The sequence below is a fragment of the Crocodylus porosus genome, unplaced genomic scaffold (assembly GCF_001723895.1).
Source record: "Crocodylus porosus isolate Cpor-Errol unplaced genomic scaffold, CroPor_comp1, whole genome shotgun sequence".
NCBI lineage: Eukaryota > Metazoa > Chordata > Crocodylia > Crocodylidae > Crocodylus > Crocodylus porosus.
The window spans coordinates 18,220,596-18,233,301 of NW_017728931.1; the positions used below are offsets into that span (position 1 = coordinate 18,220,596).

Sequence of the window (12,706 nt, forward strand, 5' to 3'; positions counted from 1 at the left end):
GTCCTCAACAGGTCACCAAACCTCATCAAGTGGCCTTCCAACCTGAATAATCTCTCACCCCTGACTCTTCATCCCACAGGTGTTACAGATCCTCTCTTCTTGGGAATGACCTTCACATTCCACAGATCAAACTAGCCTTTCTTCTGCAATGCTGCTGCCTGGCCTGTCACCTTCAATCATGTGGGCCTAGGCACACCAAGTAACCTATTGGCCTCCCCCAGATGGGGAGGCTACAGAAAAGGTGACAATTGATTACTGGAGACAAATAATAGAAAAAGAGGGACAGGAGTGCTGGTCAAAGGGTAATAATTAGTGAACGAAGGAGCAACACCAAGCAGAGCACGCCAGAAAGTGCCCACTGGCCCTCAAATGAGTCCAAGGAACCAGCAGACTGCCCAGTGATACTCTGCCCAGAGACAGGAATGAACAAGAGCAAAGAAAGGGGCCCCGCATTCCCCTGGAACCCTCCCAGCCAGAGTCTCCTTCCTGGTGCTGCCTGGTAGCTGCTCCTGGTCACCAAAGTCCTACCCCACAGCCTGGCATATTGTATTTAACTCATTCCAATACTGTCCTACTTGCCTTTTGCTTCACTCTTAAGTTGTGTCTCTTAGGTCTGGGGGGCCCCGGCCTCAGAGGAAAGCCTTGTGTTTCTTTTTCACTGGAGAAAAAGGCATGCAGTCTTCCACTTGAGGATGACGTGCCTCCCCATGTACACCACCCTCTGCAAAGCCCTGGGGCTCACCTGCAAGTGACGCCGCTCCCTTCATCTGCCCATGGGGAGGTCAGAGAAGGTAGGAAGAAACGAGAGCTGGAGCTGGAGCTGGAGCTGGAGCTGGTCGGGCTTCCCCCGGTCGCTGCCCCTCCTTTCAAGGCTTCTAACAGGAGCCCCCAAAATGGACCAAGGCAAGGCTCGGGAAGGGCCAAGAGACAGTTCTTTCCAGGGCCACTATCACCCCTCCATAACTGTGACAGTTTTGTCAGTGGTACATCCTGGGGCTTGATTATCTTAATCTGTTATGATTGTTGCCTAACTGGATGCATCTACACAAGATGCTCTGCACAGTGGTTACTGAGCATTATTCAGTACTTATATAAGCAAGCACTAAATAAATGCACAGTAACTGGAATTACTGCACAGTAGCACCAGTGAGTGTCTTTTAAGTGACACTACAGCACAGTAGCCTAATAATACTGCACAGTAGCATATCAGCACTCTAGTGCTGTGACACTATTGTGCAGTATTATTTGGTTACTGCACAGTTGGTGTCTAACATAGACATGCCTACTGAAAACAACTTCAACAAAAAAACGAACTCCTTACCCTACATTCTAGGGGCCACTGCTCACTGAAGATGTAGTGAAGATCAAGCATAATCAAGGTGTGGCCCAAGTATTTCCTCAATCTTTAATCAGGATAAAAAATTAAATGAAGATGATGACAGTATACAGGTACTCCCCACTTCACGTCATCCTGGTTAATGCTGTTTTGTTGTTACGTCACTGATCTATTAGAGAACATACTCATTTAAAGTTGCGCAGTGTTCAGTTATAATGTTGTTTGGCTGCTGCCTGCTAGTAGGTAACTACTGTGACATAATTGGATTTGCTTAACATCATTTCGCTTAAAGTTGCATTTTTCAAGAATGTAACTACAACATTAAGCTTGGAGTAGCTGTACTGAATAAGAAGCAAATGGAAGTGGAAATGACTACGTTTGAGTAGAAGCAAAACTCAGGTTATTTACTGTGATGAAATAAAGAGGCCAAGATAATTTCCATCCTAGAATATTGCAAAAATCTAGCACACGAAATGGCAAATGTTTTATCCAATTGTTCAATTAGGCTGTAACTGGTTCTTTCTCAGGTGCTCTATGTCCGAAAGCTTGCTTCTTGCGTATTCCCTGGACCAACATGGCTGTAACACCCCAACCCACCTACTTCTTTAATTAAAGGCAGTGCAGTGAATCATAAAATCATAGAAAGTTAGGGTTGGAAGGACGTCAGAAGTTCATCTAATCCAACCTTTTGCTCAAAACAGGACCATCTCCAGCTAGAGAATTCCATCCAGGCCTTAAAAACCTCCAAGTATGGAGATTCCACCACCTCTCTAGTGCTTCACCACCCTCCTAGTGAGAAGGCTTTTCCTAATATCCAACCTCGCTACAACTTGAGACCATTGCTCCTTGTTCTGTCATCTGCCACCATCCTCTTTGGAACAGTCTAGCTCCATCCTCTCTGGAATCACCCTTCAGGTAGTTAAAGTCTGCTAGCAAATCCCTCTCAGGCTTCTCTACCCCAGACTAAATAAGCCCAGTTCCCTCTGCCTCTCCTTGTAAGTCAATAAGCCCCAGCCCCCTAACTGGATTCTCACCAACTTGTCCACATCCTTTCTGTAGTCAGGGGCCCAAAACCAGATACAGTACTCCAGATGTAGCCTCACCAGTGCTGAATAGAGGGGAATAATTGCTTCCCTTGATCTGCTGGCAACACTTCTACTAATGCAGCCCAGCATACTATTAGCATTCTTGGCAACAAGGGCACACTGTGACTCATATTCAGCTTATTGTCCACTGTAACCCTGGTCCTTTTCTGCAGAACTACTGCTTAGCCAGTTGGTCCCAAGCCTGTAGTGGAGCATGGGATTGTTTCATCATAAGTGCAGGACTTTGCACTTGTCCTTGTTGAACCTCATGAGATTCGTTTTGGCCCAATCTTCCAGTTTGTCTAGGTTACTCTGAATACTGGCCCTACCCTCCAGTGTATCTACTACTCCCCAAGCTTGATGTTATCCAGGAACTTGCTGAGGGTGTGCTCTATCCCGTCTTCCAGATCATTAATGAAGACACTGAACCTGTGGCAATGCATAGGGAGTGCCCATGCACCCCTGAGAGCGCTCAAGAGGCACCAGTCACCAATGGGGGAAGGGGAAGAGGGTGATAGGAGACAGGAGCCATGCCCAGGGTCAAGGTTGCCTAAGCAACAGCCTGCCCACCCTGCCCCCGCAGCCCAGCCCAGCACAGACCTGTCAGGCAAGGCTGGGCTCCCACTTCCACCCCATTGTGGGGGCACTGAGGGCAGTGCTCAGTGAAAAATCTGGAATTTTTCATCCTGTTTGAATATAAATGAAGCTGTGACTGTGCCCCCACACAGTGCCTGGTGCCCAGCTCCCTGAGCTGGCCAGAGACATGCCACCACCACATGGCACAAGCCAAAGATGCCACCCATGAGTGCTTTTGTGAGGACTGGGGAGGGCAGTATGAATGGACTTTGATTTCAACAGACATATACCCAAGTAAATTAATAAATATACCACGCGGGGCATTTATACAAGTTGTGTTGCAGCAGTAGGTAGGTGAGCGCAACCTGGCTATGCACTCTCCTTAGTAAAAATCAGCGCAGTGCTCAAGAGCCTGGTCATGTAGCAGAACCGCACTGGGTGGATATGCTATAAGGACATGATTAAAATAGCCCCTGCCTTGAAGAGTTTAAAGTTTACGGCAAGATAGATGTGCGCTTTATAGATTAACCAAACCAGACAGAGGACAAGCTTTCATGAGTGGAAGCTCACTTCATCATTACATGCCAGGTTTAAAAGCTTACCACAGATTGTTCAGCAAAATTGTTCACCTCAAGCAGTCAGCATGTGCATATACAGCTCCATTTTAGTCATGAGATCATTCCTGCATGTAAAGAAATATGGCTACAGGATCAAAACTCGCCTACAGTTTTTAAATGTGGAGTTGAAATATAGACACCACATATATTACATTAAGGTAAGAGAAAGGGAGTCTCAGCATATTTAAAGGGTGGGAGTGGGGGTGGTAGGAAAGGCACAACTAGCAGGGAGCTGTTATGTGATCACTGCCAGGTTTTGAGGGAGAAAACACACACACACGCATGTACACACACGCATGCACGCACATGCACACACACACAGTCTGACAGGCCATTTTACTGAGCTTTATTTTCAAAAGCTCATTGGGAGGCTGCAATAAAAGCCATCTTGTAACTATCAAGTCTGTATTATAAAAGCTGGAGATAAGCTACTACTTTATGAAAGTCCAAGCCCCCAAACTGCACCTTTCCTATCACTGAATGACCTCAGGGTCATGGCTTCTCAAAATGATCATATATTTCAGAGGACAGAAATTAAACCTCTCTTCTTATCCACCTCATTTTACCGCTTCTTTTTCCCTCCCTCTTCTCTTTGTAAGATCCTTATTATTTCATTGTGGCTTTCGAGCTAACAGTGCAAGGTGTTTAAAAGAATATAATCTTCAGAAATGACAGCTGCTTGAGTTAAGGAGGCAGATGACAAGCAGAAGAGCACCAGTGTGGAATCAACAGATCTATCAGAGCTAACCCTATTTCTGCTACTGACTTGCTATGTAAGCCGAGGCATGCCACTTAACATTTCCTTGCCGCAGTTCCTGTATCTATAAAAAGGGAATAGTAATATTTACCCACCTCTGAGAAATATTTTATTTTAAAAAAGTACTTCGCAAACCCAGCAAATATTGTAAATTAACATTCCACAATACCATGTCAAATAGAGAAATAGCAGTTATAATCAACAAAGTCAACAAAGAAAGTACAAGAAATACTAAAAGGTAAAGACTGTGTGTTAGTTTTAGGAAAAGTATTAGAACTATAAGCAAGCAGTACACAAATTAATTTCACAGGGAGACTGTCCAATTACTTTCAGTGGCGATATTCAAGATTGTGCTTTGCTGTCAAAGGATAATGAAATAAGGTTGTGAAGACCACCATGTTAACAGCAGGTGGCATATTTTATCTGTGGTGATAGTAAAATGTCTTGTTGCTATCCAAATAGTTATTTAGCTGCTTCCTGCATTTGACAAGCCATTTTGAGAGCCAATATTTACAAAACTCTTTATCAGAAAACTTCTTTGTGTAAAGTTTAAGTTTTCAGAGCTACTCAGAGGACTTACACCCTGGACAAGTCAATGGGTTATTGCTGCGTATTTGGCTGATACCTGGAGCTCATTTTAGCCATATTTTCCAGCATTGATTTCTAGTTTGGGGTTCACAACTTTGCCACTTATTTATTCACTCGCGTAAAGTATCTGGATGTGCCTGAAAATCAGCTAGTTAAATGTCTAAGTGGCATAAATTGCAAATCATTTCCACTGCAAAACCACACCTATGGATTTCAGACACAATGCCGAAGACTGAAGATGTACACTTGCAATGTACATGTCTAGGAGGACTTTAGCTGGCTGCTGCCATTTTATACTGCTTTTGATTTAGGACTTTAAAAACAGATTCTTCAAGGCTGCTTGTGTTTGCTGGTGTGAACTCCCCAGCTACATCATTGCACGCTGATATCTTTAGCTAGACAGTCATGAATGACTCTTCCATCCTAGAAAGTTGGGAGCATTCAAAGGGAATCATATGCATATGATTGGTTTTGAACATTCTCCTTTACTCCCATCCTTCTTGTAAGAAATAAAAAGGAGCGGACAGGAGGGAAAAGGGTAGGCTCACTCTTAAGACAGTGCAAGTATGGTATTAGGAACTGTGCTGATGAAGCAACTGTCATATAGACACAGACCCAGTATTCTCTCTCCTGGTAAAGAACCTAACACACTTTTTTGTAAGAATAGTGGTGTTGACTCTAATGACATGGCCAGACCATACATTCAGTTTCCAATATTTTATAGGGGGTTGAAGTATTAAGAAACCCTCCTGGACCCAGAAAATGCTATCCCACTTACAAGAAGGAAGGGCCAAGGAGGAAGAATAAAGTGAGGGAGGAAACCAAGCCTGGCTGAATAAAGATAAAAAAGAATGCAACCAAACAAACCTCACCTGAAAAGAGATTCAAGTTTGGGGGTATGCAGCCATTCAAGATGGTTCATTTTTGCCTGGAATCACTCTTTAGTGTCAGCTCAACCAGAAAGGCATGTGGCAATTTTAATACTAATATGGTTCAAAGACAACAAACTATGTCACCTCACCCAGAAGCAGGTTACTCAAGTAACTGCATGTGGAACCCAGGGTCACCAGGCATGCAGCAGTACTCTATGAATACTAGAACTCTAGCTGAATATCTAGGATATTTTGCCAGCAGCACACAACAGTGTCCCAGAGGTATACTAAATATTTTACTCAAGTTTGAGAAGCAGTCACCCTCTTCTCATTTACAATACTTGATATTTGTCATCTTACATTAACTTTAAAAGTCCATATTTGAGTAAATATAAAATGAGATTCTCCCCCTCACCACTGCCCTCATCAACATGGTCGGGGCTAAGCCCCTCCTCTTATATTCACACACAAGAAAACCATCATTAAATACATTACCTATAATTAAACTGCTGCCAGAAGCAACATATGCTCAGTAATAGAAACCAACCATGCAGCTGATTGAATGCAGTCCACACTCAGCATGCCTGTAAAACACCTGACTCATATTGGGAAAACATGTTGATGGGAACTTATCATAAGGCTAAGTCAATACAGCCCATCTGAATATGATAGTGTCCATTGTGCTCAATTCATGGTGAGCTACTACATAAAATACAGTTCTACTTGTTTGTCGCTTCCGCATCTGAGCTGCCCCTTTCTTTCTTGTTTACAACGATTCCTGTTCTTTCACCTGCCTTAAATGTCTGGCAAGCATCACCAAACATCTATGTAGGTGAGAAGCTCTGTCACCCCCTCTGAGCCCATTGCATGTGATTGATGTGGCCTTGACCTCCATGATGTGGAGTTGAACCAAGTAGCCCTACGTTTCACCTGCACATACATCTTTGGAGGATCCTAGGACTCATGACAAGACAAGAGATGACAAGAGCACCCAGTTCCAGTTGAGAGTGGGGACACAAGGCTTAACACATGGATCTTTATTGGGATGGGGAAGGGGGAGATGTCTGGAGCACACACACACACAATACTGTGTTGAGCTGTAGGATCACCATGGCTTGAAACACTTTTGACACTGCTGGAGCCCAGCCCAATAAACTATATGATAAATCATAAGCCTTTTAGCTTTAGAGTAATATTATGCACAATTTGTACTATGTTTAAGTGGGTACGAAAGTACTGTTAAAAAATGTGGTTATGTGCTGTGCTTGCAGCAGTTTCCAAAAAAAAAGGTAAAATGCATTGGATGAACTAGGTCTATAGATACTCATGCTAATTTACCTATATGGAGATTATTATAGATATGTTTATCTCAAAGTCAGTGTTTTTTGGTCCCTTGCATTTCAAATTACCCCTTTGCTTCCATGTGCTCAGGGAAGAAACAGACCCTGAATAGGGTCAGATAGTAAGCATGGTGAAAGGGCAAAGCGGGGTACCTGACCTCCTAGCCACTATTTTCTGTGCTGTGGCAGCGGGAGGGGGACAATTCAAGACAACTCTCCAATAATTAGATTCTATACCTGAAAAATTATAACAAATTTGTAAATTTTCCATATATATAATCTAATTATTAAGAGGGTTGTCTTAAGTTCAGGGTCATCTTAGATTTGAGTAAATTCAGTAATATGCACAGTGGTACATTACATAAGCACTACAATCTTGTCAAGGGACTAGGAAATTAATTAAGAACAAAGGTTTGCCTTTGTTATTGAAACACAGCTTCTACCAAGATCAGATGGTACAAATAGACTGGTTTTCAAAAATTTGCATTTGAAACTGCACTTTTTATCACATGTCAGAGACAGAAGCAGCAGCAAGATTGTTGCATAGAGTTTGGAAACATGAGGCATAGTAAGAATAGAAAGCCAGAGTATGCTGACATGGAAAGATTTTTTTATAAAGGACAGGGAAGTGAAGGAAGAGAACTATTATAACTAAGAAATTCAGAGAGAGCTAAAGAGTATACTCTTTAGAGTCAAGGGAATTGATACAAATATGTAAAAAGACTCCAAGGGACTCCAAAATAAGTGTGTACCAATTACCTTTGACTAGATACAGCAAAGAAGCATAGTGAGATGATAGGCCAATGGTCCGAATTAAGTTTGGGCACCATCACCAAAGTGCATAGAAGAAGAGATGCATAAGGGGCTAACATCCAGCATGCAATCTGACTTTGCATGAGCAGGCACTGTTCCATTAAGTTCTGGACATGATTTTCTTTAAAGAAAAACAAAGAATAGGTATTTTCCCCTTCACTCCCAGAAATGCACGTAGTCTGGCTGAAGTCCAGCTCAACTTTTCCACACTAGAAGTGAAGTTGCTAAAACTAGTTCCCAATTTAAAGAGTGGCTTTCCTGTGAACAAGATAAACTGAATAACCAGAAAAGGTGATTACTTAAAATAAGACACATATACTTACCAATAGACAATGCAGTCATATGTCTTTTAAGCATATTAAACAGGTGCTTATGCTTAGCTTTTTCCAGTGACCTTGGAAATGTTGCTTGAGGTGATGTAATCTGGAATAAACAATGTGGCTGGTTATTTCTGGCTGGAAGAATCTATGCAGCTAAGTATTTAACTGTGGGGGGCTTTGTTTGTTTTTTTAAACGAACTGAAATGTAATGTTGATTTATTTTTTTACATCTCACTGCTTAATTAGCAATAAAAAAAAAACAAATTCTAGTTTGCTGTATGCACAAAGTCCAGAATGTTCTGATTTGAAAAAATTCCAAACTGGGGTCTTAATGGCAACACATCAGGCTTGCTAAAAATATCTTTAAGACATGAATTTACTTAAATATCTAGTTCATCATTTCATGACCACAGGTACTTTGCCTCAGTCTCTTCAGTTAATATTTCTCCTAGCTGTGCAGCAAGTGTGTTGCTATTAGTTTTCTGGCCTTCATCCCAGAGCTGACTGGATCTCAGCACTGTGAAATATTTGCATGCTGAACAGTGTAAGTGCTCTGGGGAAGAAAGGTGGTATCAGCATGTGCAAATATGCTCTTAAGATCCTCTAGAATCAAGTTGTTTTTTGTTTCAAAACAGGCTAATGTCACATTGCATGGAACCCACTCTTTGCTATCGTTGAACCTGGGTCAAATTTTCAAAAAATGGCTTCTGAAAATGTTCTTGCAATGTTGTAAGCACAGAAACTCTGTCTAACCACTTGGTTTGCACTAGACAAAAATTAACTGAAGCACTACATGAACTCATTTGGAAAGATAGGAGGACTCATTTGGAGGAAGGAGGACCCAAGTAATTATATGCCTGTAAGCCTCACCTCAGTGCTCGGGAAGATCTTGGAGAGAATCATCAAGGAGCACATCTGTGGGGGGCCTGCAGGGGAGATCATGCTGAAAGGCAATCAGCATGGGTTCATCAAAGGCAGGTCCTGCCTGACCGAGCTGATTGCCTTTGATGACCAAGTAACTAAATCCTTGGATGATGGTGTTGCCATGGACATAGTCTTTCTAGACTTTAAGAGGGCCTTTGACACTGTCTCTCACCCCATCCTCATCAATAAATTAAGTGACTGTGGCATTGATGCCTGCACAGTTGGATGGGTAAAAAATTGGCTGATGGGGCACACCCAGAGAGTAGTGGTGGATTGGTTGTACTCAACCTGGCGAGATGGAAGCAGTACGGTACCCTAGGGCTGGGTCCTCAGGCCCACACTGTTTAACATTTTCATCAGCGACTTGGACAAGGGGTGGAAAGCACACTGTCCAAGTTTGCTGATGACACTAAGATGTGGGGCGAGGTGGACACAGTTGAAGGGAGAGAGGGGCTGCAACTAGATTTAGACAGACTACAAAAGTGGGAAGATGAAAATAGGATGGGGTTCAACGTAGATAAATGCAGGGTGCTGCACCTTGGGAGAAGGAATCCATAGCATACATACAGGCTGGGGAGTTCCCCTCTTGAAAGCACAGAGGCAGAACAGGATCTTGGAGTCATTATTGACTCCAGGATGAACATGAGCCGCCAATGCCAGACCGCAGCTAGCAAGGTCAGCCATACTTTGTCATGCATCCAAAGATGCATCTCAAACCAGTCCAGAGAGGTGATTCTGCTCCTCTATGCAACTTTGGTCAGGCCACAATTGGAGTACTGCATCCAGTACTGGTGCCTCACTTTAAAAAGGATGCGGCCAGCCTGGAGAGGGTTCAGAGGAGGGCCACCTGCTTGGTGAGAGGGCAACAGGACAGGCCCTATGAGAAGAGACTGAGGGACCTGAACCTGTTCAGCCTCAGCAAGAGGAGGCTGAAGAGGGACCTGGTGGCTGCCTACAAACTCATCAGGGGAGATCAACAGCAAATAGGTAGAGACCTTTTCTCCCCAGCACCACCTGGGGTGACAAGGAACAATGGTAATAAGCTGATGGAGAATAGGTTTAGGTTAGAGATCAGAAGGCAATATTTTACAGTTAGGGTGGCCAAAATCTGGAACCAACTTCCCAGGGAAGTGGTCTTCACCCCTACCTTGGGCAAATTCAAGAGGAGGTTAGACGATCACCTGTCTGGGGTCTTGTGAAGCCAGCATCCATTCCTGGCTGTGGCAGGGGGTCAGGCTAGATGATATGTTCAGGACCCTCCTGACCCTAGCTACTATAAAACTATGAAACTATGATAAGTCACGGTTTCTTTAAAAGACCCGGAGTGCTCTCTGAGTGCTTAACACGCCCCCAACAATTGACCCCATATGGTCTTCTAAACATAGTTTGAAATGAACATTAGGCATTGAGCTCTGGATCACCCTGTACCTTCCACCATGGGGATACAGAGCCTTCTAGTGCCTTCCATTGCCTACACCATTAAATTATTTTTACATTTTCAATGTTTTTTTTAGGGAATAGCTTTAGATAAGGTTGGATGATGAGATATAGCTTCATGTGAAGCTTGGAGGGGTATAGAAAGTCTGTCTAACATTTTCTAAGCTCTAAATAATAAATATCAACATGTATCCAGACAATGGGCACCATAACAATACCAGCATGTAAGAGTTGGTGCAACATACCATATATACTCAAATATAAGATGACCCTGATTATACCACCCCCCCCAATAGTTAGCTTCTATATATGGAAAAATTATAAATTGGTTGTAAATCTACAGGGATAGACTAATTATTGGAGGTTTGCCTTGAATCTCCCTCTGTCCCACTGCTATAGCAGGGAAAGTAAACCAAGGAGGCCAAGTAGCCCTCTTGCTCTCTCTCAGTTTCTTTCACCTACAGCCCCTTCCCCACTTCCTTACTGTCAGAACCTTCTTTCCCTGAGCACATAGAAGTGAGAAGTAAATTAAAAAACACTGACCTAGAAAGAAACATTGCCATCGTAATTTGTATATAGGAAAGTACTACAGGTACTCATAGACTTAGTTCATCCAGAACAGATTGTTTACCTCTTTTAAATCTCCTGAAAATTTTAAACACACATACTCCATAAACACACTTTTAAGCAACACTCCTGTATCTACTTACATATAATACCTGTTTTTGCAACTACGCACACACACACTCATACATACATATACATACATACACACACACTCATACTTACTGTCCTGTCTCATGATCAATACATTTCGTTTGACAGTCCAGAACATGCATCTATAGTTAACCATCATCATCCCCATTACAATAACATCCCCATGCTCAACTTCATCTCCTGTACCCGTTACAATCACACACACTGCTTCCATGCCCCTTCCTTCCTCTATAATCCCTTGCTTCTTTCTCCAGTCCTTTTACAGCTCTGCTGCTCCTGAAACTTCATTGTCCTCCCTGTCCCCCTCCTCTTCCTCTGTGTTGTATTCCTCCTTGCTGGTGGTCTCATTCTTGAACAGTCTGTACCACTCTTTCCTTTTCCATGTGTCTTCTGCTTATGCATGACAGTAATCCAAAGGTAAAAGGCTCAAGATTTATCATACCATTCTTTGGGCTGGGCCCCAGCAGAGACAACTGTGTTTCAAGCCATGATAACCCCACAGGTCAGCTTGCTCAGTATGTGTGCGTACTCCAGATATCCCCCACAAAGGATCGACGTACCAATTAGTGCCCCACTCATGCCTGGCACTGGGTGTTCTTGTCATGAATCCTGGGACCATCCAAAAATGTATACACAGATGAGGCACAAGGCAACCTGGTCCAGCTCCATCTCATGTGTGACAGGCTGAGAGAGGGGGCAACAGAGGGATTCTGGGTAAGCTGTTTGGGGTCCTGTTCTGTGATGCTTGCCAGATATTTAAAGCTGGTTAAAAAACAGGACACATTGCAAATGGGAAAGAAAGGTGCAGCATTCAGTGTAATGTAGTGGCTCACCATAACTTTGAAAAAGAGTCAGTGCGGTGGGAGGCAATGGCTACTACCATATATCAAATTGAGATGGGCTGTACTAACCTAGCTTTTTGGTAGGTTTCTATCAGTATGGCCCCACATGGCCCACATGTTTTATAGTCATGCTCAATATTAACTACATTTAATCTGCTTTATAGTTGATTTTCATTGCTGAGCACATGCTGCTTTTGACAGCAGTTTAATGATAGACAAAATATTTAGTGAGGTTTCCTTGTATGTGACCCTCATCTTATTTTTGAGTAAATATGGTAACTGCATTTCTTCTGAGACTTCAGCATAACCAATTCTGTTCTGCTCACTCACTTCTCCAACTGTGAAGAAGCTAATGGAAGTGCATACTCTCTAAAGTCCAGTAGTACTAGCATTAGAAAGGACTTATTACTTTCCTTGTATGCTGACATGAATCACATTGATATAAAGGAGCAGATGGGGAACCAGAGAGCTAAATATGAGTT

General features: G+C 42.9%; 1 long non-coding RNA gene across 1 annotated transcript; it reads right to left on the minus strand.

Annotated features, from left to right (window-relative positions):
* Nucleotides 1-1,321: 1,321 nt before the first annotated feature.
* LOC109316049 lies at nucleotides 1,322-11,663 on the minus strand. The gene is made up of 3 exons (XR_002102648.1): nucleotides 11,455-11,663; nucleotides 8,308-8,407; nucleotides 1,322-1,403 (listed from the first exon to the last, which is right to left on the minus strand). It is a non-coding gene; the product is annotated as an uncharacterized LOC109316049 (long non-coding RNA).
* Nucleotides 11,664-12,706: the final 1,043 nt, after the last annotated feature.